A 24,416-nucleotide genomic window follows, 5' to 3' on the forward strand; every position below is an offset into this window, starting at 1 on the left:
CGAATGCAAACTCTTCTGGCAGAGCTGCCACTCGGCCATGTTTCTGAAGCATTTACTCCATATCTGTTGCTATTCACAAGTGCATGAAAATGCCAAAACGCAGAAAGAGCATTTATTCTCTGTGAGCCTGAAAGATAAAAATTATTCCTGGCAAGGAGGGGCTAGCAGCATTCAGAGAGTTGTAGGAGCAAAGCGGTCTGGTAGGACATGCTTTCTGTTCCCCTTTAAGCTTGGTGGAAGGAGGGTACCAGAAGTTTCCAACCCCATCTCCCAGCCTTGGAGAGACATTTGGCCTGCCTGGAGAAGCCATCGTTCACATGGTCAGCACTGTCCCCAGGCAGGGCAGCAACAGCACCTAACAGGCAAACCAGTTCAAACCAATGGAGATGTTCATGAAGCATAGTTTGGACTCAACATGAGTGAAGATAAAAGAATGAGGATTCTGAGGGCTAACGCAAAATGTGTCTTTAATGAAAGGAAGGTTTGCTACTGATGTCAGTAGATTTTAGACCAGGCTTTGGCAGAAGTGCTGGTGCTCACTGGTTTATTGTGGGCTGCCTGCATCTGGTGGCCAGCTTGCTTTAGCATGTTTGGATGTCAAAAAATCGTTGCTTTTCCCAGGAGCAGCAGATGAAAAATTGGTTTCAGCTGAGGAGCTCTGTGATGTACTTTATTCAGGCTTTGGGGATACTTTCGGTTTTGATGTTAACTATGATTGAATGATAAAATGCTAATATTGCTTGGGAAGGAAAGACAATTGGTCCAGTCAGCCTCCCTCACAAGTGACTGCTATGCTGTGTGCTCGGGAGCCAGAGCGCTGCTGTCGCTCCAGATCGTTGTCCACGGCTTAGTCATTTGTCTGAGCACCAGTGAACAAAAACACAGACGTAGAAGGAAACGCATCCTCTCTGTCATAGCAGAAAATTAATCATGTGAAATACTCCGTCCCCGTAGCTGCCCGTTGCTCAGGGAGGAGGGAAGGAGTGAAGCCAAATGTGTGAGGAAAGTATTTCCTGGATGAGGATAATTTTAGTTCTGTGCAGCATCCATCCTAGCAGGGTACTTCATCAGAGCCCTGGGGGTGGCATTGCAAGAATGGGGAAGTGAGCATCCAAGTCCTAACTTTGTCATGGTTTTCTTGTCTGAGCTTGGAGAAGTCACTTGGAAGTAGTTTTAGGGCTGGAGACCACCTAGGCTGGATTCCTGCTGTTTAGCAAAGCCTTTAAGTGTTTCTTTGAACTTTTATCACACTAATATGGAACAGAAGCAATGGAAGGGTGGGAAGTAGGTGTCTGAACACCTTTAAAAGCCACAGCCTCTCTCTGTCAGATTTCTCTTCAGTGAAATGGCAGTAGCCACTCTTTCTTTTCAATGCAAGTTTTAGGAAATTACACTGACAGTATCCAAGCCGTGTTGCCCTGGAACATCCTCCCTTGTTCTCCTGTGTTTGCCCTGCAGCTCCAGACAGCACCTCCAAAGGGCCAGTTACTGAGCAAAGCTTCTTCTGGGGAGATCAGTGCAGCTGTTTGTTCGTAAAACAGCAGCAGCATTGCAGGTGAGCAGCACAGAGCCGCCTGTGCAGGCTCCCTGTGCAATATGCCCAGGTTTCCCCATGTACTTTCTGGTGCTTTCCATCTAAAATGAGCTCCTATTAGAATAAACCTGTGATATGTAGAAACTATTGCAACGATCCCAGAAGAAACCACAAACTACAGACATGAAATCCTGACTGCTTCCAGTTAAACAATAGGTCCATTTTACGTCAGCTGGCATTTGTCAAACTGTTATCACAGTTTATGTTTACCACAGTGTTCTTTTGGGAACCACTAAGATTGCATGTGTAACCTAGGGAAATGGCCACAAGAATCAGATTCAAAATATTTGCATTGCTTACAGCCAAGGTTCACAGCATAGCAAGGTCGTTTCATCGTGTTGGGCTTTTGGAGGTGTTGGTGTAGCTGTGCTACAGGTATTGAGCTGGCAAGTAAAGACATGATGGAGATAGAAGGTGACTGGCACCCTGTGCATGTGCTGATCCGTGCTGCTGAGGCTGGATTGCATACAGCCACATCTTTCCTCCTTACTGCTGCCTAGTTTTTACTCTCTGAAAAATAACAACGAAAGATTTGACTTCAATAAAAACATTTGCATTTGTGATGTTTATAGTACAGAGCCAGATCTTCCTACTTAACTATATCATCAGTTAATCCATTAATTTCAATAGCAAAGCCTGATTCCGAGTTGATTTACACTAGAGTAGTTCCAGGTTAACTAAGCTGCAATCATTGAACAATCCTAGTTATAAGAATATTCTTGGGTGCTGGGAGAGAAATAAAGCAAGGGGGATGGACAGACACACCTTGCAGGTAGTCAGACCAGCGAGAATGCTTACAGACCTTACTCTGAAACAGGAACATGAGGCTGGAAGGACCTTGTGATTGTGTCTCTGCATATTTAGACAAACACTAGCCTCACAGCTAGAGTATTGTGGTTTTGTGTCAAAGCAGGAAGTTTGACAAAAAGTGCTGATGAAGACCAGGCTAATATCCCGGTACAGACTAAAAATACATTCCATTTGTCATTGTGAACGTTTGCACTTATTAATAGCCAATATTAAAAAAGCCCTCTGAGTCCATCTGTTACAGTTTCTGATTCAGGCGCTGAATGTTCAGAGTATTTGGTAGGTTTTTGAACATCTCTCCCTTGGGAAAGATTTTTTAGTTGATTTTAAAATCACGACAGAATTTTTCTGAAATTTGTTAAAAACACTTCACTTGTTCAGGTCAATAAATCAGGACCAAACTCTCACTGTTACACCATTGTCTTGAACAGTGGCTGAGGAGTACTGAGATCAGAACTAGACACGAGTGATGAATCTAGTCTTATATTGGCATGGTTAGAATATAGCCACCCTTTATCAGTAAATCAAGGACTTGCATAAAACAGAGAGAGGTCTTATACCAGGTGAGTGATTAATAATACTCAGTTTTTGGATAGCCACTTACGGAGGGGGATAGCAAGTGGATACAAGATTTATATGCTGGGAAATCTATAAGGAAAAAGGCCTTTAGGTTTTTCAAGCTGATCACAGGACATCACCGTTGTGGGACATAAATCTAAATGACAGTGTGTGCCTCTGGTTGTTAAACAATTATCTCCGTACGAGTGATAGTTCGGTATGGAACTGAAGGGGCTGTATGCTGCAGCCCTGGTAGCGTGACACAGAGCCAAAGGGAATCTCTTCGTGTGACCCATCCAGTCTCTTGCAGTGAAGAGACAGGACACAGACTGCCACTCTGGCTTTGAGGAGCCTGTTGCTGTATTAAAGCTGCCATCACTTGTGTTGTTCCAGGCAGCAAATGCATTTGAGGGTGAGCATCTCTTATCAGTAGTTCCCATGCTAGTGACTGGTTTGTCCTGTTGATTGACAGCTGTGATAATGAGGTTATTGTGAGGAGGCAATCAGTGCACAGAAATGTTTTTATGTCTTGTGGTCTGGGATCTTGGGCTTTTTGTGTCCCGACAGGCTCTGTCTCTAGTTGGCTGGGCCAGAGCAAAGGGCAGAACATGAAATGACTGTACAAGAAAAATCCCTGTTGCTTTCTCATCTCTGCATTAGGTGGTTAGTTTGCCCTTGTAGAGCTGTTTGCTGTAGTATCAAGACAGAGTTTTCTAAGCGTTTTTATGTACCTTTGGAGTGAAAATACCTGGGGAGCAAGGCAAGTTCATTAGTGCCTATAACAACTGGTTGTTCATAAATGCTCCATTTCTCAGTAAATCCCCTTTGCTGCTCACTCTCTTGATGTTCACTGAACGCTGTTGACTTAGCTCCTGTTTTTTTCACGCAGCTGGCTTATCACAGTACAGTGCTACGCTCCCGGGGAGCCTTGAATTTGGCTCTTGGCTGATAACCAGAATAAAATACTGAGAAAGGGATCTGATGACTGGGTAAGGGTGGTGTGGAGGAAGAGGGCATAATTCTGGTCGTGAGATTTGGCAAAAAAGTTTTCTGTGTGTATCTTTTCTCTTTTATTCTCTGTTTTTGTCTCGCTGGAGGCGTGGAAGGTTTTTTTCCAAAGCACCACTTTCACCATGCAAAAATCTTGTTTTCTTTCTCTCTTTCCACTGATCCTCTCCTTATTATGCATCTGTGAGTTGCAAAAAAACCCAAACCAGCAGTGGCTAGCAGCTCCTGCCTCTTAAGGACAAGATTAAAGTCCACCAAAATGAAATGTCATGGAAAGTATTGAGTTGTCATTCTCTGGTGCTACAGAAAATTGACTTGCTTTATATTCCTGCTACGGTGCAGAGCTGATGGAAGTACCTGACTTGCCAGATTTCAATATGAGTGCAAACGGGTGGTGAATAGGAACCACAAATCACAGAGGTAAAGGAATGTGCTAGGGATGGTCCAGGTTGGAAATCGGATCGTTTTGATGTCTATGCTGAGTCGTTAAGGCTAGAATGCAATTCATGTTTCAGCTGATAAGACTGTCCATGTGTGACTTTTAATTTAAAATCTGTATGTTTCTTACTGAGATTGGACGTCTCTCTGTAATATCCAACCATACCTCTGAAATGCTTTGTATGCATTATTTATAGAAAGTAGCAGGGGTTTTCCATCCGTATGTTAATATTTTGGTGGTTGCTATTTTTTAGCCATATCCAGGAACAAAGATTCTGTTTCTAGATAGAACTCATGGTTGAGCCCATTCCTGACTTTCTGTATGACCCAAGATCCTACACCCAAAATTAATCCTGAACCAGGCATATACAAATTTGCAGCAGCTGCGACTTAGGCTGAGATGATTTTATTAACATGAGTTACTGAAACATGCTTAACCTGACAAGCCAGCTCCTCTGCTCACAAATGTTGCAGAGTCTCTCAGACAGAAGGAACTGAAAACATCTGGTTCCTCGTTTGGTGAAGCGAAGAGCCAGGAGTCTGCCAAAAAGTGAAAGATAAGGAATGCGGCTGAGTGCCACAGCATCACCAAAATGCAGAGCCACAGGAAGTAGACCAGTTCATGTCTCTCATATCCATGGTGACCTCGGGACTGCAAGGGGCTGGGGTGTTGGGGTCTGTCACACTGTGCTGTCACCATGCAGCCACAGGTGGCCTTGGGAGATGGGAGCTCAGCTGGCGTGGCACTGCAGTGCTCAGCACTGGCACTGCAAGAGGTTACAGAACATGGTAAGGCAGCAGATTCCCTGAGCCCCTGATGCAGGCAGATCCGCACCAACTTAATCTTGTGAAAATGGTCAAACACAGCCAACAGTTCAGCTCTTTCACCTTACAACCTTCTCGTCCGTCTGTCAAACAACTCCCTTCTTAGCCTTGACGGAGAGACCATAGCTGTCAGTGCCAGGGGACTGAATCAAGGCCACCTTGCTCCTGATGGGTGTGTTTTCCCTGGTGACAGCTAGCATGTGGCATTGGTGGCATTTGGCTAGATGACCACCTCTGTTGGGTGTGTTTTCCCTGGTGACAGCTAGCATGTGGCATTGGTGGCATTTGGCTAGATGACCACCTCTGTTTAAGGAGCCCCACTTACTAGATATGTGCTACATGGAGATGGCACTGGATTGATAAGACAGAGAAGGTCAATGGCCTCAGCTGCAATTTTCCAAACAAATAAAACTTTGATGTGCAATGTAATTTAAATGATCTAATTCATACTGTTGTGGTTTAACCCAGCAGGCAGCTAAACATCACGCAGCCGTTCACTCATGCTTCCCCCCCCTCCCCCTCCCCCCGTGGGATGGGGGAGAGAATCGGGGTAAAAAAAGTAAAATTTGTGGGTTGAGGAAAAGACAGTTTAATAGGACAGAAAAGGAAGGGAAAATAATAATAGTAGTAATAATGATAAAAGAATATACAAAATAAGTGATGCACAATGCAATTGCTCACCACCCGCCGACCGATGCCCAGCCAGTCCCAAAGCAGTGGTCACCGCCCCCCGGCCAACTCCCCCCAGTTTATGAACTGAGCATGACGTCCCATGGTATGGAATAGCCCTTTGGCCAGTTTGGGTCAGCTGTCCTGGCTCTGCCCCCTCCCAGCTTCTCGCTGGCAGGGCGTGAGAAGCTGAAAAGTCCTTGACTAGTGTAAGCACTGCTCAGCAACAACTAAAACATCAATGTATTATCACATTATTCTTGTACTAAATCCAAAACACAGCACTGTACCAGCTACTAGGAAGAAAATTAACTCTATCCCAGCCGGAACCCGGACACATATACAGTCTAGGGTCTGAGACGTATCAGGAGTCTTAGCTAAAAAGCATTTGCTGTGGCAGTTTGGTGTCAGGGGTAACAAATGAAAAAGGCTTTCTTTTAGCTTCCATGTCCCTCCTCTCCCCAAGTTTCGTTGTCTTTACTAACTGTACGTCTGCCTCATTCATTTGCTAAAAACCAGGGCTAGAGACAGGAGCTTGTATTAGGGAGACCCATGTGCAGAACCAGGAGGATACTTCTGTGGCCTTCTGAAGTGAAGTGCAGCAGAAAATAATGTCTATGTTGCATTAAAAAATGAACATTTTTATCAGAGAAGTTTTCTTTTGAGACAGAGAAGTGTCCAGTTTAGGACAGAAGAGGGAGGATCAAACATCCTGCAAGCTCTGATCCATCATCATCATATGTTGCATGGTCATTTTATCAGTCTAAACACTGTCCTGGATTCGCAAATCTCCATAAGCACAGACGTGCTTTGGGCACAGTGGGCTCATTGTCCCAAGAAAAATCGAAGGGAGGTCTTGAGTGATGTCTTGTTACATAGATGTTGCTGCTAAAAGCAAATTCTCCCAGCAAGTAAGTGCAGATTGTTTCTGTTATTGATTGTCACGGTCTCTGCTTCATTGAGACCACATGGCCCACTTTGTTTTTGTAGCTGCCTTTTATTAAAACTGACAAAGAGGTATCAGCGTTTGAAAAGATGAGTCTTGAGAGTCCCCTGGGCAGTGTTTTCATGCTGTAAAGTGATACTGGCACATTTGATCCACAGATGCTTTTAACACACTAATAAAACAAAAGCCTTCCTTCCCAGGGTGGTCTGCTACACTACAAAGCTTTCTGGTTTTGTCCATGGTTAATGGGCCAGACCCCAAGAAATGTAGAGAACCTGCAATTCCTCCTACCTTAAACTGTGCTCTCAGGATTTGCACCTGTGTTATAAACTGCAGAGAAAAATTCCGATGTGTATAGTTTTTCAAGGTATATTTTGCTGCTTCGTTGAAGGCTCATAATGTGTTTTATATTCACATGGGTTATCTGTATTGGTTTTCCGTATTCCTGAGACTGGCTGTTGGAAAGCTTTCGTCCTTATTTCTGGTGACCAGCATTTACAGTTCCTACTCCTCTTCTGTTCCTGTAATCCCTGACTTCATAAGGAGCCAGTCAGAGCTCTGTTTTAACACACAAAACAGGAGATTTTTGGTTTTGGCGTTATATTTTAAGATATCTAAAAAAATTTAGATCTGACACATTTCATATTAGGACCTATCATGAGTGGAAATGTTTGACCTCAATCTGTCTATGCAACAGCTCCTGATCTGTAAAATGGGAATACCATCTCCTCTTGTTTTGAAGAGGCTTTATGAAGATGAATTAATCTTTGCAAAGCACTCAGATGTCAGAGTGATGAACACAGAAAAGCTTGGGGGGAAATAAATAGTTCTGTCTGCAGAACTGGCTGTTAGTAGTAGCCGTAAATAAGACATGAGGCTACACTTTGATCAAGGAGACTAAAGCAGATATTGAATAGTTGCTGATAAACTGAGCACCATCCAGCCTGTGTCCTGAACAAATCCAGACCAGTGGGAAATAGCGTGTGATTGTGTGATTAAAGAGATATGTTAATGCAAACAAGCAATAGGACCAAAGAGAAGTTGCACCCGTGAGCTCTGTACGGGCTTTTCATTGCTTTAGGATGCTCTGTTCTGCAACGTTGCTATCAGCCATGTGCCATGTGAGAAATATTAGCCACTGGCAAGCATGAATTATTCTTGTCCTGGCCAGCTGATTCTTTTCCTCTTCCTTTCCTCTACTAACAAGTTATATTATACAGAGTAGCTTAAAACCATGTCATGAAAACATGCTCAGAGCTGAAACTACCAAAAGGTATGTTCTTCAGTCAGCAGCCTGTCTTTTACAGACCATGCGAAGCAGAATCCAGCAGAGCTGCACATCCATCAGAGGGGCTGTCAGAACCCCCTGCTCCATCCACATCTCCAGGCTCGCCTAACTCCTGGCCAGTTGCTTGCCCGGGTAAACCAGCCAATAAAGCCTACTGTCACTGCAGCCTCAGAGGAACCGAGTTAATTTGCCACAGCAGAGACAGCTGAGTAAACACATTTGCGTCTTTTTGGTGTAACGTGGAGCTGCTTGGCTCCACCTTGGTTTAAGCTCTGAGGTGGTTGAGGGATGCTCACACTTTCCTTGCTGTCTTCTGTGCTCTCATCTGTGAAGTGAATGTGTCCATGCCCTCAGTCTGGACAGTCTTCCCAGCCCATTTCTAAAGGGTAGGCTACATATTTTTCCCTTGAATTTGCTGATGTAACCTGTCATTTTATTTTATTTTTTGTTATTGGGCATTTTGACAAAGGCTAAATAGAATAGATTTTGTGCCTGGCATATTTTTGTAATGCTTTTGACAAAGGTGCTTTAATCGTGGATTCACAGCTGCGATTATGAGACACCTTCAGAGCTTGATGTGAAAAACCTAATGATACAGTTGCAGTGATGAGCGAAAAATAAACTGCTTTTCAGAGTGGGGTGCGTATCCTATTCCATTGTCTGGCCTCTGGCAGTTCTTGACTTCTTGTTCTTCAGGCTTTTGGAGAGGAACGCAGATACTCTCTCCAAATCCAGGCTCATTAAGCAACCAAAATGTAACCTACTGATGGCAAAGAGCTTGCAAGCAGCTCATCTCTAGAGAGACTTATGGGTAAGTCCCCTGAAATGTCTTTATACTACAGTTGCATGCAGTAGTGTTAGGTCCAACTTCATTATAGGCCCAAGGAATTGATGCTAATGGGCCCTCAACCAGCCCCATCCTGCCTTCAGTGCTCTTGCCTGTGCAGAGACCTTCTGTTGCGAGCCCTTCATTTGACCTGTGCTGTTTGATCTGCCAGGCTGCCTGCTGTATTCCTGAGGATAGTATACAAGCAAGCACTCCGCTCTTATTAATATTAATGGGGATCATAGGGACAGCAGACCCCCATGGTCTACCCCATGGTGTGAAGTCTAAAGAGCTGCTTCCTTACTTGCTAAAATAAGCCTCTCTGCAGACACTTGGGGGTCTTGTTTTTTGGGAGTGGGAGCAGCGGTTGAGCTGAGTCTACTCCACCCAGAGCAATGTTCCCATGCAGCTGTAGTTTGGAGCTGACCTCCTCACCTCGTCCAGGGATGCAGGGATAGGAAGGGCAGGGAGAAAACTGCAGAAAGCTCTGAACAGGCTCTGTCTGCTGTAAACGCAGCCTGCTTCTTCGCCCCCCACAGTCTTCAGCTCAGCAGCTCCACACTTTCCTTGTGTTCATCCTATCTTAGCCTCCTCCTGACTTCCCTTTCAAACAAGTCATGGGAACAAATTGTAGTCGGGAGAGAGTTCATTCTGCACTCCCGCTGTCCCCTTTTCCCTACCTCAAAGTCTACCTTTGCCTGTTCTGATTGTAAGATCTTTGGGGCAGGGACTACGTGCTCCCTGTGTTTCTGCAGAAACTAGCTTAATTAGGGATCATTCTTGGTTTTTTCTGTCATAATAAAAGGGATTCATAATAATACTGCAGTAATTCACACCAGTCTCATTGCATTTGCTTCAAAGGAGGCACTCCAAAATAAGATGAGAGTAGATGAGATGAAGATCAGACCAGCTGTAATTACTAGTCTGCGATACCTCATTTTGAAGTAGAGCAGTTATGTGCAGTAGTAACTTGGCCGGCTATTATTGTAGGGGAAAAACCCACACAAAAGGTATTTTTACATAAGTATATGTGCAAAATAGCCACCAATATTCCTCAGAGAGAGCATGATTAAAGGCCCTTGAAGCATGATTAGAGTTGCCAGTTTTCATGAGATAATTAAGATGCGGGTTTGGTATATACATTCTGGTGATCTCATTATCTTCATTATTAATTGGTCTCTGTTCTTCACATTTCAGCTCCAGTTTCTTGTCATTAGGATGACTAGCCTGTGAGCGATGTGTTAGTGAGATTCAGAGGAAGGCTTCTGCCTCTGGAACAGCAGAGGAGGTGCCAGCCTTTGTTCAGAATTGCTCCAGAAGAAATTGCAGTGCTTTGTACAAGATCAGCAGGTTGCCCTGCAACCTGCCATAAACCCTTTCAACAACGTACCCTGCACGGCGTTTCCTGGCCAGGAGCCCCTGCTTTCGGCAGGCATTCTGGCTGCTACTGGAAGTCAGCAGTGACTGCTGTTTAGGCACTCAGCTCTGTATTTAGCAATCTTCCTCTAAGCACCCAAATATGAATATTTTGCCCAAATTTCCTCTGGCATGCTTCTGCAAGCACCTTTTTCAGGATGCTTAGCATTAGTCATCTGTGGGATCTGGCGGTACCAAGCATCCTTTTGCCAGTGTAGCCATCTCTTTTCTTTCCTGTGGTAATGGGGACAAAAGTCTACTCTCCATTAACAGAAAGTTAGTTGTCACTATCCTAACCTCAAACCCTGGACAGGACTCAGAGTACATGTACTTTGCAAATACCACTATGTACAAGTGGGCGTTTAGCAGATGGGATTTAGGAAAAACCAAGATGAATTAAGATGGAAACTGAGTGTGAGGGAATGTCCTGCCATTTCCAGGGGTCAGCTTTTATGGTACTGGAGGAGCACGTCTGCCATTGTACGGCTTTCCTTTGAAAAGCAGAAAGTCTGCTATTAATGGAGTCAGAAAATACCATGCTCATGAGGGTCTCGGTGTGAAGATCCTGTTCATGCGATCTAAGCATGAAGCCTGGAGCATATTTCAATGTCTGTGGTCATCTGAGCTATTACTAACCTGCACAGACTCCTCAGCTGCCTGAAATCACGACAAGAGAATAGACCTCCAATCCCAGATGGGAAAAACATATCATGCAACATCTCCTTCTGTGGCGCAGACTCATTTGAGTTGTAGCTGCCAGTCTTACCAAGCGGAAGCTGCTGTCCTAGGCATTTCATGCAGACATGCAGCCCTTCCTCCTCACCCTCGCTGCTCTTAAGCATGAAGCAGTTAAAGGTCTGTGTCGCTCCCGATACAGTTCTTATTCCTCCAAGAGAAGGCAGTGATGGCCACCTGCCCTCCCTCAGCCATGACAGCGTACTCTGCTTTTCCCTTTGTAAGAAACAAATCATAAGTCATATTAAACAGAAAATTATCACTTTACCATGAAATATGTAAAAAACTAAGGTTTTTGTCTCAATGGAGATCAAAGCCAGCCTATAACAAACTCCACTTAATCAGGCTTAGCTTTAATGAAGTGAGAAATGGACCTGTATTATAGCTATGGTTATTACTTAATAAAGTTTTTATACAGTCATTCCTTAATAAGAAGTGATTGTCTAAAACCTGTACATTTTCTAGGACCTTTACTGAGGAACGCGTCTATCAATGAGACATTTATGCCTTCTCAATTATTACTGTGTAATAAATGGCAAAGCCCTGGGTAGCATACCGAGTAATACATTCAGCCGGTGTACCGAACAGTTGTGCTTATGTTCTTAACGTCTCTATTATAATATTAGTTTTAACTGTTGCTGCTTTACCTGTTAAACATTTATTTCACATTTTGCTCATCACAAGCTATTGAAAACATAGCCGTGTTGGCTAATCATTCTGTAAGTATCAGGAACCGTTTCACAATGTGCCGTAATACTGCCTGAGCACTGTAACAATACAAACACTTTACTTGCATCTGTCAGGAAACCATTAAAAAATGTACTGTGCAAGTAATTATTTTATTTATGATTGTTATTTATTCTGCAATGAACCCCTGTCATACAACTATCTCTTTCAAAATGAATACTGAAAGGAAAAGCAGATTTTAGAAGTGTCCTATTTAATAAGCAGTGAAGTTGTCTGTCCCCAGATCTGTCTCGTAAAAATTGCTTTCCCGTTAATTTAGATTAATGAATAGAAGGAGGTCTGGGAGGTGTTTTTGACCCCTGTTACACCATTCATTATCAGCTTCTGCTCAGCTTCCCGGGAGAGCTCCTGAACACGAAGGCTCCGGAGCCCTGCTGCCGCCGCAGGGAGCCCAGGGTCTGCTGGGTCCCGCGCGTGTGCGGGGACCTGCCCCACGTCCTGCTCTGCTGAGTCACGTGAGGATGGCAGTGTGTCCTGGCTGAAGGTGCACTTCGCTTTCATCTGTTGCTGTTACACTTTATTACACTAAACCTAAGGCATCTCCCACCCCTCCAATGCTTTTCTGTTCAGCAGAGAGGGAACTCTTTTAATTTTCTTTCGATGAACTGGTTAAAGGGTCAAGTTCAGTGAATTGCCTTAAGGTTTGCATATAAGAACTGAGGCTAATGAATTTCTTTTTCTTTTCTTTTGCTTTTTGAAGAGCAATATTTTACACTTAGAAGTTGCTGGCTGCGATGCAAATGAAGGCAGGCTCAGGCAATACCTGGGACATGCGACGTTAAGCTGGTAGATGGGTTTGAGCGAAGCGTGAGCCAGTGGGCTTGTCACTGCCCACTTTGGTCTGTTTTGTTATAATTTGCTTATCCTCTGCTTCAAGTAACTCCTGGGCCTCTTTCCTCTCCAGAAAGCGCCCTGTCTTTGGACACGGTAAATTCCAAAAGATTTGAGGACAGAAGTATAAAATACTTAAATGATCTTTCAATCAGCATCTCTGTAACTCTGTATATGATCACTGTCACTGAAGCACGCCACAAACAGCTTTGCGTAACTCTTTTGAAATACCCAAAGGTAACTTTAAAACTGGGTTTTGGAATATGGCCGGATCCAATGGCAGGGTAACAACTGGGGATTCTTTCCTTTTCCAAGTCTGTCAGGGCCATTACGGTTGGGAGGGAGGTGCTCGTCTGTTGGCTGAATCCTGCAGGACGGCGTTTCCTTCCGTGTGTAACACGCCAGTGAAAACTGTGACAGTCAGCAAGGGCAGAGTTTGGCTCCTGGACAGGAATTTTGCAGAAAACGTTTGTTTGAATACCACCCTCTGGCATCGAGTCCTCTCCTGCAAAGCCACAGAAACAGACTTTCTTTCTTTAATTTTTTCTTTATTAGCACAGACAGCACAGTAAACACAATTCTTACAAGGCGTTGCAAAAAAGGAAGTTACAAAAAGTGAAGTGAATTTAAAATAACGAAGTCAATGTGAGTGTTCTCAGCCTTTTTGTTTTGCTTTTCTTTATCTTGTAACTAAAGGAATTAAAATCAAGGACAAAACAGACATCAATACCTAACAGGATCTGTTTTGCTTTGTAGCACACTGAGGGTGTTTTAGACTGGCATCACCATCTCAGTGAAGCCATACATGCGTTTTATCATCACCCAGTTGAGGAACGAGGGCACACCAGGCAAGCGAGGTCATCCCCAGTGAACCCTGGTGTCCCCAGAGACTGTCTCCGTCCAGGGACCCGACATCCCCGCTGCCCTCAGGGGCCCTGTCCGCCAGGGCAGCCCCTTCTCTTCAGGAGGCCTCGGAAACTCGAGATCCATTTGTAAAAATTCCTCCGTTGGCGTGTCAGATGTGTTCCTTGCAGACTCACCACCCGCTGGAAGGGGCTGGTCGCCCCCGACACCGGGGAGGAGAGGCGGGTGGGTGCACCTGCCCGGGGCGGAGGCGATGCTTTACCTGCCCTCACCCAGATCCGCTGTGACCTCCTCCTTCCCACCGCGCCGTTTCTGAACAGGTCTCTGGCTGCCCTAGGTTTGAGCACAGATATATATACACAGATATTTAGAATTACTCGGGTTTTAAGCCACGTTTCATTTCTCAGGAACCCCAAGCAGCTCCCTCTTCTACCGGTTGTTACGGATAATTTTGAGCAAACCTGAAGAATTACGACTAAAACCACCAGCAGGGTCGGGGAAGCGTCACTCGCGAGTTGCCCAAGAACAGTTTCTCACAGGAGGAGCCAACCGCAAACACCAAACCCCAACCCCCGCCTCACCCCCGCGTGGGACGGGGACGGTTTGTGTCCGTGTCCACCCACCGTGCAGCGAGGGGAAGTCCGGACCACCCCCACCCCCCCCCGCCCCGCGCGGTGACGTCACGGAACCCCGGTACCGAGCGCCTGCACCGGACCCCCCGCGTCGCCTAGCAACGGCGGGGCGGGGCGGGCCGCGCGCGCCGCCAACTGTTGCCCGCCGAGCGGCGACGCGGTGCTGCCCTCCGCCTCTGCGGGCGGGGACGGGGCGTGGGGACGGCACCGTCCTCCCGGCGCCGGGCCAGGTGCGGGCAGCCCGGGAGCAGAAGGCGGGAGCCAGCCGGTACCTTCGTGCGAGGTGAGGAGGAAGTTTGCGGCGGTTGTCGGGGGTTTCCGCGCCGCAGCCCCGGCGCGGGCTCCCGCTTTGCCCCGGAGCAGAGCGGGAGCCTGCGGCGGGAGGGAAGGGGGATCCGTGGGGCCCCTCCGCCCCACCTGCTCCTCGCCGCCTATGCTGTGCCGCGGCGCGGGCGTTGCAGTGCCCGGCGCAGCGCGGAGGGTAACGCAACCCGCGGGCGTTTGCAAGTGGACGTGGGTTGTGGAATTCCACCAGTCTCGGGGGTTTGGTGTGTACAGGGTCGGTGGGGGTCGAGGGCGGGGGGGGCGGGGAGAGCATCTCTGTGGCCTTTCTGCTGCGGTATCTGCATTTTCATGATTGCACGGGGCGTTTTGAAATCCAGGAAATATGCAGGTATAGCGAAACCGTGCTGGGTTTTTCCTTTCTTGTTTGCCTAGGGAGGGGTTTTTCGCTCCAGAGTCGTGTATGCTGAAAGGTTGGAAGTGAGCAGGTCCTGGAGAGCTCTGGCAATACTCTTATATGGGGAAAATGCAAAACCGTATGTGGCTGTGTCTCGGCAGCCACGCATGGTGAAATGCGGGTGTCGGGGAAGAAGGGGGCATCTTCCTGCGTAGTTGAGCCTCGTGCAGCACTCGGGTCTGTCACCTGGAGACGCCTGAGTTTCTAGGTTTTAAATCTTTAAAAGGGGAAGAGGAGAAAAGAGTGCTTTTTAAGTGTGGACGCAAGCAAGGGGCTTGTTCTGCAACTATTTTCTGTAGCACTGGTGATGTGTTTGGATTGCCACTACTTATTGTTGAATACTTTTAATACTCAACTGTGGTTCTGAATGAATTTGCTGGCTCTGGGATGCTGGTGACATAGCCAGGAAAAAATGATTTGCGGTTAGTATGTGGCTGTCATGACAGTATGTTCTGTAACTACAGATCTTGTATGTAGCCCTCATGTGGGACCTGCGTTGCCCTAACGCAGTCGGTGAAGTGGTACTGCCTCTGATGTACTTAACCGAGTAGCGTTGGGCCTGTGCTATATGTGCTTGGCAGCATAAGAAAGCAGTTCACAGCAGAGATCTTCCTCTGAAGCTTTCAGCGGTGGGAGCGTAGGAGATGTTAACAGTTCTTGGTCTGGAGTTGTTTGTCTCTGAAATGGAGACAGGCAATTGTGCTTTTCTGTTACGCAGAAGAAGTGACCTATGGCAGTGATCCCGGGGCAGGCAAACGCCGTCCTCGCTCTGTGCCGTGCTAGTGCTGATTTTTGGGCAGCAGTTTAATGTTGCTGCTTTGATAGTAGAGATAATCTTCATTCATTCCAGCAGATTTGTAAGGTTAGTGGCTTTGGGGGCACAAATAACAATTTATCTGGGAGAGACCTCCTGTTATTTGTCTGATTTAACTACTTATGTTAAGGAGGAAGGACAGATGAGAGAACGCTTCTGAAACAGGTTCAGAATAGGCTCCCTGAACAAGGACTTCATGGTACCTGTATTCAAGCTCTTATACCAGTATAATTTGTGATTCTTTCGGTCCCTTTTGATATGATATCATAGCTGCTCCTGTTAAAAATAGTCTTACCAGTGAGATGGTACGCTGAATGTGGGGTTGCTCCCCAGTGACGGGACTGGATTGCCCTTCCCCAACGGTTTCTTGGTTCTCAGTAAGAAGTGAGGCATGAACTTGTTGGCTATGCAAGTGATTTTCTGCCTGTGGCCCTTCTGATTTCTGGGGAAGGGGGAATAGCATGGTGTCACCACCAGATTACGTGCAGTAGTGTGGAATATTATTCTCACAACTGGGTACAGGAGGAGATTGTGGAATTTCTAGTCGCTGTTTGCCAGCATCTGCCCAAACTGAGAGGAGCTTGAGCTGTTCCCGTTGCTAGATGTGGTAGCCTTCAAGCAGTTTTAAAACCTCTTTTAATAGGCTTCTTTTAACTTTATTGTTTGAAGAATTACTGCAAACAGCAGCGAATCTCCCAAAAGCCACCTGACGTGCAGATGTTTCTCAGCTGTGGTTGCCTTGTCAGGGCTCTTACCACCACAGTGGTTGGGGGATCTTAGCTATGTGCAAAGGCTGCAAAACAAAACACTTTCCGTGCCAAAACAGCAAGGGGAATGGAATGGCTTTGCTTCAGTTATTGATTAACCAGTCCTGTTAAACGTGTTGAGTATATCTTGATCTGAACTCTTTCAGTCTTTTGAATACAGCGTCCTAGTGAAATATTTTAAACGGTTATAAAACTAATCATGGGTTGCTGCTGAGTTAACCATTATCCAAACTTTAATATTCTCACATGCTCGCCATGTTTGGGTAGCTGACCCCCTAAATTCTGAATTGTAGCATAATAATGTAATACCTTTTGTTCTTTCCATAGTCATTTAGGTTGATCGCTGCACCGAACATAAGACAGGCTTTGTAGGTGCTTCCTGACAACATAAAACAGTTGGGCGCTGTGTTGCAGCTAATACTGCTGGTTAATAGTAGGGGTCTCTGGATATGGCTCTGCTTTGAATCTTGTTTTCAGTGTGCAAACTAATGTTGTTATAAATGATTTGTACTTGATCCCTATCTGTTTTGTCTGTGCAGGTTCAAGGGTAGAAATATCTCCTGCCTACGCATAGCTATAAACTCGAAAATAAGCCATGTTTTGTATTTTACCATTGTCCTGGTTTCAGCTGGGATAGAGTTAATTTTCTTCCTAGTAGCTGGTACAGTGCTGTGTTTTGGATTTAGCTGAGAATAATGTGATAACACACTTATGTTTTCATTGTTGCTAAGCAGTGTTTATACTAAGTCAAGGACTTTTCAGCTTCCCGTGCTCTGCCAGCGAGGAGGTGCACAAGAAGCTGGGAGGGGGCAGAGCCAGGACAGCTGACCCAAACTGGCCAAAGGGCTATTCCATACCATGGGACGTCATGCTCAGTATATCAGCTGGGGGGAGTTGGTCAGGGGGCAGTGACCGCTGCTCGGGGACGGGCTGGACATCGGTCAGCATGTGGTGAGCAGTTGCATCACTTGTTTTCCTGGGTTTTGTTCCTCTCTCTCTCGTTGTTTTCCTTTTCGTTACAATTTATTATTATTATTATTATTATTATTATTATTATTATTATTATTATTATTATTATTATTTTATTTCAGTTATTAAACTGTTCTTATCTCAACCCACAAGTTTTCTCACTTTTGTTCTTCCGATTCTCTCCCCCATCCCACCGTGGAGGGGAGGGTGAGCGAGCGGCTGGGTAGTGCTTGGTTGCCGACTGGGGTTAAACCACAACAACCATATAAGTGAAAAAACAGTCTGCTGAATGTGCCAGAGTTTATGATCACTGGGTTCTTAATTTGTGTTTGTCATGTGTCATGCACTATGATATGCTTGGCAGACTTCAAGAAATAATGAAGGGAAGCCCTTCTACAAATAAGTTAATTCATTTCATTGTAAGAAAATAAAAGAGCAGATATGTGAGAGCCTTTCTTTAAAAATAAATAAAATGCCTTTTATAAATAGATGGGGAGACTGAAGATTTTTAAAAATCAGTGCTTGCAGACTTTGCTGGATAAAGGCTGCCATTCCAGTTATTCCTGCAGCAGAGACACCTTAACCTGTGGTTTACCCAGCCACCAGCTGAAGAGCAGCCAATGTCCTGGAGCTCCTTCCTCCTCCTAATGAAGAGCTCTTCAGCGCTACTTCAGTATTTCTTAAACATGAAGTAAATCAGTTTTTAGGCTTGTCTGCATTCAGACTGACCAATGAGCTCTGGGAAGTGTTTCCATATAAACTAGAGCAAAGCCACGTCCTTAATGCTTTCCCTTTGCTTGCCAACGTAAACTACTCATCATCAAGCATGGCTGGATTTCTTACTGTGCTGGGGAAACTCGAGATGTTTCTCCACCTCTTGGGGTCTGAAATTGCTCCCATTCCCCAGTCATTCCTTCCCTCTGGAGACTGCAGTGTAATCTAACCCGGGTGGGTGGGAAGACAGAAATATGATTTGTGAGGCAAAAATCTTATTTTCTTTGTTTTTCTTTAAATGTCTTTATTTCCTTGTGTTTGCTGGAGGCCAGACTTGCAATAGTGTAGAAAAGAAATGCAAATACTATAGTTTCCAAATTCTTTGGGGGAAGGGAGTTTTGACCAGGGCTCCTGTAAATAATTAGCTTAGACATAGGCAGGACTGTTCCTGCCTGGGACAGCTTCTTCGTGTTCTTCACGCTGTTTGTGCCTAATGGTACTCCTGGAGGTCCCAGGAGTACCCTCCTCGTCGCCCAGCCGTGGCCTGGAGCAGCACTAAGTCTGCTCAAGGAGCTCTTCACCCGTGGGCCTGCAGCACCCGCGGGCAAGAATGATATGAGTTTTTTGCTATTTACTGAGTACCCGACTGGGTGGCCTTGAGGCTTGTCAAGGAAAACAAGTTAGTGTGTGAGCTCAGCTGTCTCCTGAGCAGCAAACACCAGTGGCAAAGAACATCTTGTCACTTACAGACTTGGTTAATTAAGGAACTGAACTGAGAAGCGAGTGCTGGACTATGCTTTAGGCTTAAAATAAAGACATTTCTTTGCAAGCAGCCTCCAGCTCTCTTTGACATGGTATAGGTGTTCACTTGTAGTATTGCTTCAAAATAACATAATCTGAGCTTACCTCTGACCCTCGGTCTTAAGGCTGGTCTATACTGGGGTGTCTTTGGAGTGCCCTTAACTATGAACTGCAGTTCTGCGTTTCCTGTGCGCGGGGAACGTTGTGACATCTGGCCTGCGGTTGGCCGTATGGCGCCCAGGGCACAGCGGTCTTCCTAATTTTGTCACCAGCTGTCCATGCCAACATAATCATAAATGCTACTGCCTGCGATATACTAGAGCTACCTTCACTGGCCCCATTGCCCAAAGGGTCAGGTTTAACAGGGGCAGGCCTGAGCATCAGTCCCAGGAAACAATCCCTGGTAAGGGTTTGACATTTTCTGTCCTCCCTCCCTGTTACTGCTGTTCTGACTTTAAAAATAGAAAGAGATTGTCTCATCTCAAGGCAAAGGCTTCTCAAGAGGGTTAATTTTGTCACGTTTATTATCTGCTGTGCAGATCTTCTTAGGCAAATATAATTAATAATTTTTTTTTTTTTAGTTGTATACCAGCTTTTTTTAAACCAAGGGCTGCAGCACCCCTGTGCATGCTGCAAAGGCGATGCCAAGTTGACCACGGCTTGTTTCAACATACAGCTGCCTGACCTGGGTGCCCTGCCCTGGAGGACAGGGTGGCGGTAGGTACCTGCTGTGGGCTGTGTCAGCAGTTTGCTGTATGGGAAGGGCCGTGGTACCAGCCTGCAGAGGTCTGGCAGCTTGCACAGTCAAAACCATTTCACACTAGAAATGTTACCAGAGACTTTTTCAGATAATATGGTCTCATTCCTGCTCTTTCTGGAGTGGACACCTTTGGAGTTTCTGAGTGACGTTTGTGACATCCTCACAGCATACCAGCATGGTGCCGCTTCACACCTCTTTCTTTAGGTATGTGAAAGAGAATGGCAACTGTCTTGCAGCTCAGAGCTAAAAGTGCCCTGATTAATGTTGGAACGAGGTGCCAAACGATCTGGTGGGTTTTATTCTGAACTCTGTGGCTGATGTGCTGGCCCCGTCCATGCTGATGGTGAAGGGAATGTACTCTTGTTCCTAACACTGCAGACTAAGAAGTTTTCTTCTTCTGCAAAAGGATGCTCCCTGCTTTGAGCCTCCAGTGATGGCTGATGAGCGTACGATAGCCCAGTAGTGGGAAGCAGCCCAGGGAGCGATGGGATGCAACTTCAAAGTAATGGGAAAGAGCCTTTTTTTTTTTTTTTTTTTTCACTTTCTTTGGAGGATCAAATTAGCAGTCTGCTAAAGTCTTTTAATGTTAAAACTTTCAGAGTATAAGCAATGACCTGTGAAAAGGAGTGCTTGGATCTAGACCCTGTGCATGATGAGGTCTGGCATGTCTATTATGGCCAATTAAAGTGACAGGTAGCAGAGCGTAAACACTCCTGACTCCTGCCGTTCCCTGGCCGGCTCCAGGCTGCACACTGCCTTTCTCCTCTGCCTTGGAAAAGACATGTCAGTTTGAACTTCCTATCCAGAGCACAAAGCGGCCTTTCAGAACCTCTGTGCCCTCTGCTCGTGTAGTTCAGCGTGAACAGCCCAGAAGCTGAAGCTTGGTCTTTCAGTCAAAACCTGTTGTCTTTGAATTGCATGATTGTATGAGATATAGATGTTATCTTGCAAAGGAAACAGAGGCTAGCAGTGCACTGCAGCACAGGCATAGCTTGCCCTCTGTCTGGGGACTCTTCACCAGCTTTCCAGGATGCTGTCCAGCACTTGATCCTAGATTTGGATCTTAGGAATAAACTTGCCCCTAGAAGTCCCTTCCAATACCCACAGCAGCAGTGTGTGAAGCTTTGCATTAAACTGAGCTTCAAATATTAGATTTCAGTAACTAAACAGTCAGAGGAAGCTATTGCATTGAACAAACTAACGTGTGGCCCTAAGATAGCTTCTTATTTGAACAGCTTAGTAAAATAACCATGCTCTGCACACTGATCTTGAACGCTGAGAGATTTTAAACTCCCGGCTATGTGGGGAGACTTGGTGTTCTTCCATTGCTGCAACAGGAGATGGAAGCAGTTTCTATGACTTCTTCCCTCCCCCATCAACCTACCTGCAAGCCACGTCGCTGTGCTTGGCAGCCCCTGCTCTGCCTTGTGCTCAGCTGCAACTGCGTGGGTGAGAGCCGGCAGTCGCTCGCTCAGCTTCCTCATGGACGCAGATGCAGAAGTGAGGTCTCACTTAGTGCTTCTGCATTTTCCTCTTACGTAGTTTCTCCTGTTTCCAGTCAGGTCAAAGGGTAGATCAGCATCTCCCCACCTCTGCCTGACAACTGAAAAGGAAAGGAAATATGTTGGGGGAGAATCTGTGCTTTAAAAAAAGGTTCATAGCCCACTTGGTGTAAATATGCAAATGTTTATAGAGCAGTGGCGTGTTTTTAAAACACATTGGTGAGAAATGCTTCATACCCTTCTTCGTTAACCAGTAATTAGGAGAATACTTGCCTTCCAACACAGTGGCTGCTTAAATAAAGATGAGAGCGCCTGGATTTTCTCTATGACGGATGTGCAACAGTAAGTAACATTTCATCTGAGACCACGAAGCCTGGCACACCTCCACATGGCACCTCTTCCCTTCCAGTTGTGGTGAGGTGACTTTTCCTGCACTTTTGCTGAGAAGAAATTGGATGGGGAGGATGCAGGGACTCAGACTTGCATCTGTCCCACAGCTAGCAGATTCAGCTTGTCGGACGGGTGCAGGTCGGGGGCATGATCCTGGTGAGGGAAATGCCATGGCTGACGTGCACGTGGGATTTCTTGTTTCTGGTCGTGTGTGATGGTTCCAGCTCTTGCTAATCAAATTGCCCAGTGGTGGGAGACTTGGATCCTCTTTTCTTCCCTGTCTCCTCTGGAATACTGGGAGGCTGTCTAAATGTCAGGGGTGCTAGTGATTTGGTTGTGATGGGAGCGAATTTTAACTAGGCTTGCTCTTCAGCATGAATGTATTGATGTAGGCATGTCATGTAGCCTGTCTGTCAGCCAAGTTACTAGCTTTCAGCTGCTTTATGTGCAGATTTTAGGGATTGCTTCCAACCTGGGAAAGCCCAGCCAGGTCACTGCAGGGCAAGGCAGAGCTGTATTCCCATACCCACCTAATGCTGACGCTGCTTTTCTGCCCCACAAAGATCAGAAGGAATCCATGGGAATCGCTGTCTTCTGGCTCCTTCTGTTTGGGGTGTCTGTGCAAAGGCAGCCTGTGCTTACTCATCTGGCTTCAATGCAGCCACACAATTGCCTCTTTCGAGGAAGGGAATTCATTAGTTTCTGTGAAGTGGCCTTGGATCTTTGGGCAGCAGGTGCTTCTATAGAGCAAATTGTTGCTGAATATTCAACAGTCGCTATACAAGCGTCTGGCCGACTCCCTGTGAAGCACTTGCAGTTATCTTGAGCATCCGATTAAAGTGCACAGTACTTACTGCTTTAAAGCTCCCTGCAGCTATGTTGTGTTGGTGGTATTTTAACGTTCGTTGTTGGTTTTGGGGTTTTTTTAATGTGAATCTTCCGAGATCATAAGCAGCAACTTCATCTCTTTTGAGTCAGCCAACAAAGAAGGGAACTGCTTAGCAGAATGAGAAACCCAGTGATTCATATTCAGGTCATCAGAACCTCATTCTCTTACTGGTTTCGGCTAATGGCATGTATACTGGAAACAAATGACTCAGGATAGAACTGACTCCTAATCTTTAACATACTGTTTAAACTCAAGTTAGCTCTTTTAAGGCTACCTGAATAACACTTGTTCTTGCCAGCCTCTAATTTGGTACATGAAGTACTGTAGATTCCTAAACTATGAAGGAATAATTTGAGAGGTTAAGCTGTGCAATCAGCCTTTTCTTTTTCTTTTCTGTTTTTGTTTTTGGTTTTTTTTTTTAAGGAGTTTAATTTCTTTAGGTGTGGTCTGTAAGCAACTTGTGCTAGATGGCATCATTGAAGGTATGGTCCTTACTCATTAAATGTGTAATTGTGACAGTAGCACTGAAGGCTGGTTTCACCAAGGGAGCTGAAGAGCCACCTTGGTGGTGTTACCCAAGTCCCCTGCTTTACAGGATTTCTGTGCTGCACATCAGAGGTATTCTTGTGCCTGGAAACACTGCATTATTAGGGGTGTAGTGATTCCCCACCCCTAAGCTCTTAAAGCTTAATAGCTAAGCATGTAGTTCCTACCCACAGAAAACAGTCATGCAGGCTTCAGCACAGTGGCTGTCACTGGTCCTAGTTTCTGTACATCTTGCTGAAACAGTGATCTTTAGCACTGATTGTAGGTGGACCTTGAGCACTTAAAAGCTTGAATAAGCAGCTGATGCAGCTGCTGGAGCTGAGCCTCCCTGGCAGGATTGTTTGTCGTGCTGCTTGCTTTGAAAGGGCTGGGGTCTTCAGCGTGTGATTTGGGTGTCAGGTACTCAGAAGAGCAGCTGAGACGTGCTTCCTAAACATCCACTTTGTACAGGTCTGTGGGATAGGTGCCAGATTTGTGGAGAAGATGGGGTCTGGCAGCCTGGGACGTGGTGTGCTGTGTGGCATCTGCTTTGCCTGCTGGGAGGAAGCAGCGGAGGGCAGCTGAGGGGGAGCTCCTCAAAAGAGCTTGGCTGGCCCATGTTCTTCATTTATCCAGTCCCCATCAGTCCCTGAGCTCCCTGCAGCTCGAGGATGGGATCAGCAAAAGGGAGGACCAGCTTCCAGGAGGAGTTCCAAGTCTTGCTGTGAGGCATTTCAGAAGCTGTAAAGCAGGTGTTCAGGCTTATGATGGGTCATTGCCTCCAAAAGCTCATTTATTTTCTTCTTTTCTTTTTTTCATGGGGCTTAGAAGTGAAAGTTTAGGAGCAGAACAATTACACTTCGACAAAGAATACATGGTACTGACCAGCATGGGTACAGTGCAGTAGCTATAGATGAGTACTCTAATACAAGTAAAGATGTGAAGGTTAGGTTGCCATAAAGTGACAGGAAAGAAAAGCGAGCCTTTAGCCTTTATAGATGAGACTGCACATTTAATTGCTGATGGACTTTTTTTAAAGAGCATCTAGGCTGCTGTTATTAGAAAAAGCAAATGTGTGGTGTTACCTACAGGGAACAAAAAGGGAGTGTTTCATGATCTTCTTGACCTTTACTTTCTTGTGGTAATTTGTTTAATACCAGTGAGATTTTCCTGCTGTAAAAACTTGCTTAAGCAGAGACTTCTCCAAGACCTCTGAAAAAGACATGCTAATTGGGAGGTAGGGCTGTGCAAGAGCTGTTTCTACCTTTCCTCCTTTGATTTGCGAACTCCTATTTCAGGGATCCACTGTGTGCTCTGTGCCCCTCTCTTTCCCTCCTGGATCAGACTTTTACCAGCTGGTGC

General features: G+C 45.7%; 1 protein-coding gene across 8 annotated transcripts in view; it reads left to right on the forward strand.

Annotated features, from left to right (window-relative positions):
* The window catches only part of RAB11FIP4 (RAB11 family interacting protein 4), a 128,156-nt gene that overhangs the window by 86,154 nt on the left and 17,586 nt on the right, over positions 1–24,416 (forward strand). The window contains exon 1 of one of the 8 annotated variants that reach the window (XM_076354000.1): positions 14,396–14,467. The exons of 4 other annotated variants lie outside the window; for them this stretch is intronic. The gene's annotated coding sequence lies outside the window, so the exon portion shown is untranslated. Of the gene's footprint in view, positions 1–14,395; positions 14,468–17,446; positions 17,456–23,468; positions 23,526–24,416 lie in introns of those variants that run through there. 3 more of the 8 variants (XM_076353995.1, XM_076353997.1, XM_076353998.1) reach the window with 3 other exon arrangements.

This window comes from Aptenodytes patagonicus, chromosome 16 (genome assembly GCF_965638725.1).
Source record: "Aptenodytes patagonicus chromosome 16, bAptPat1.pri.cur, whole genome shotgun sequence".
In the NCBI taxonomy this organism is placed as follows: Eukaryota; Metazoa; Chordata; class Aves; order Sphenisciformes; family Spheniscidae; genus Aptenodytes; species Aptenodytes patagonicus.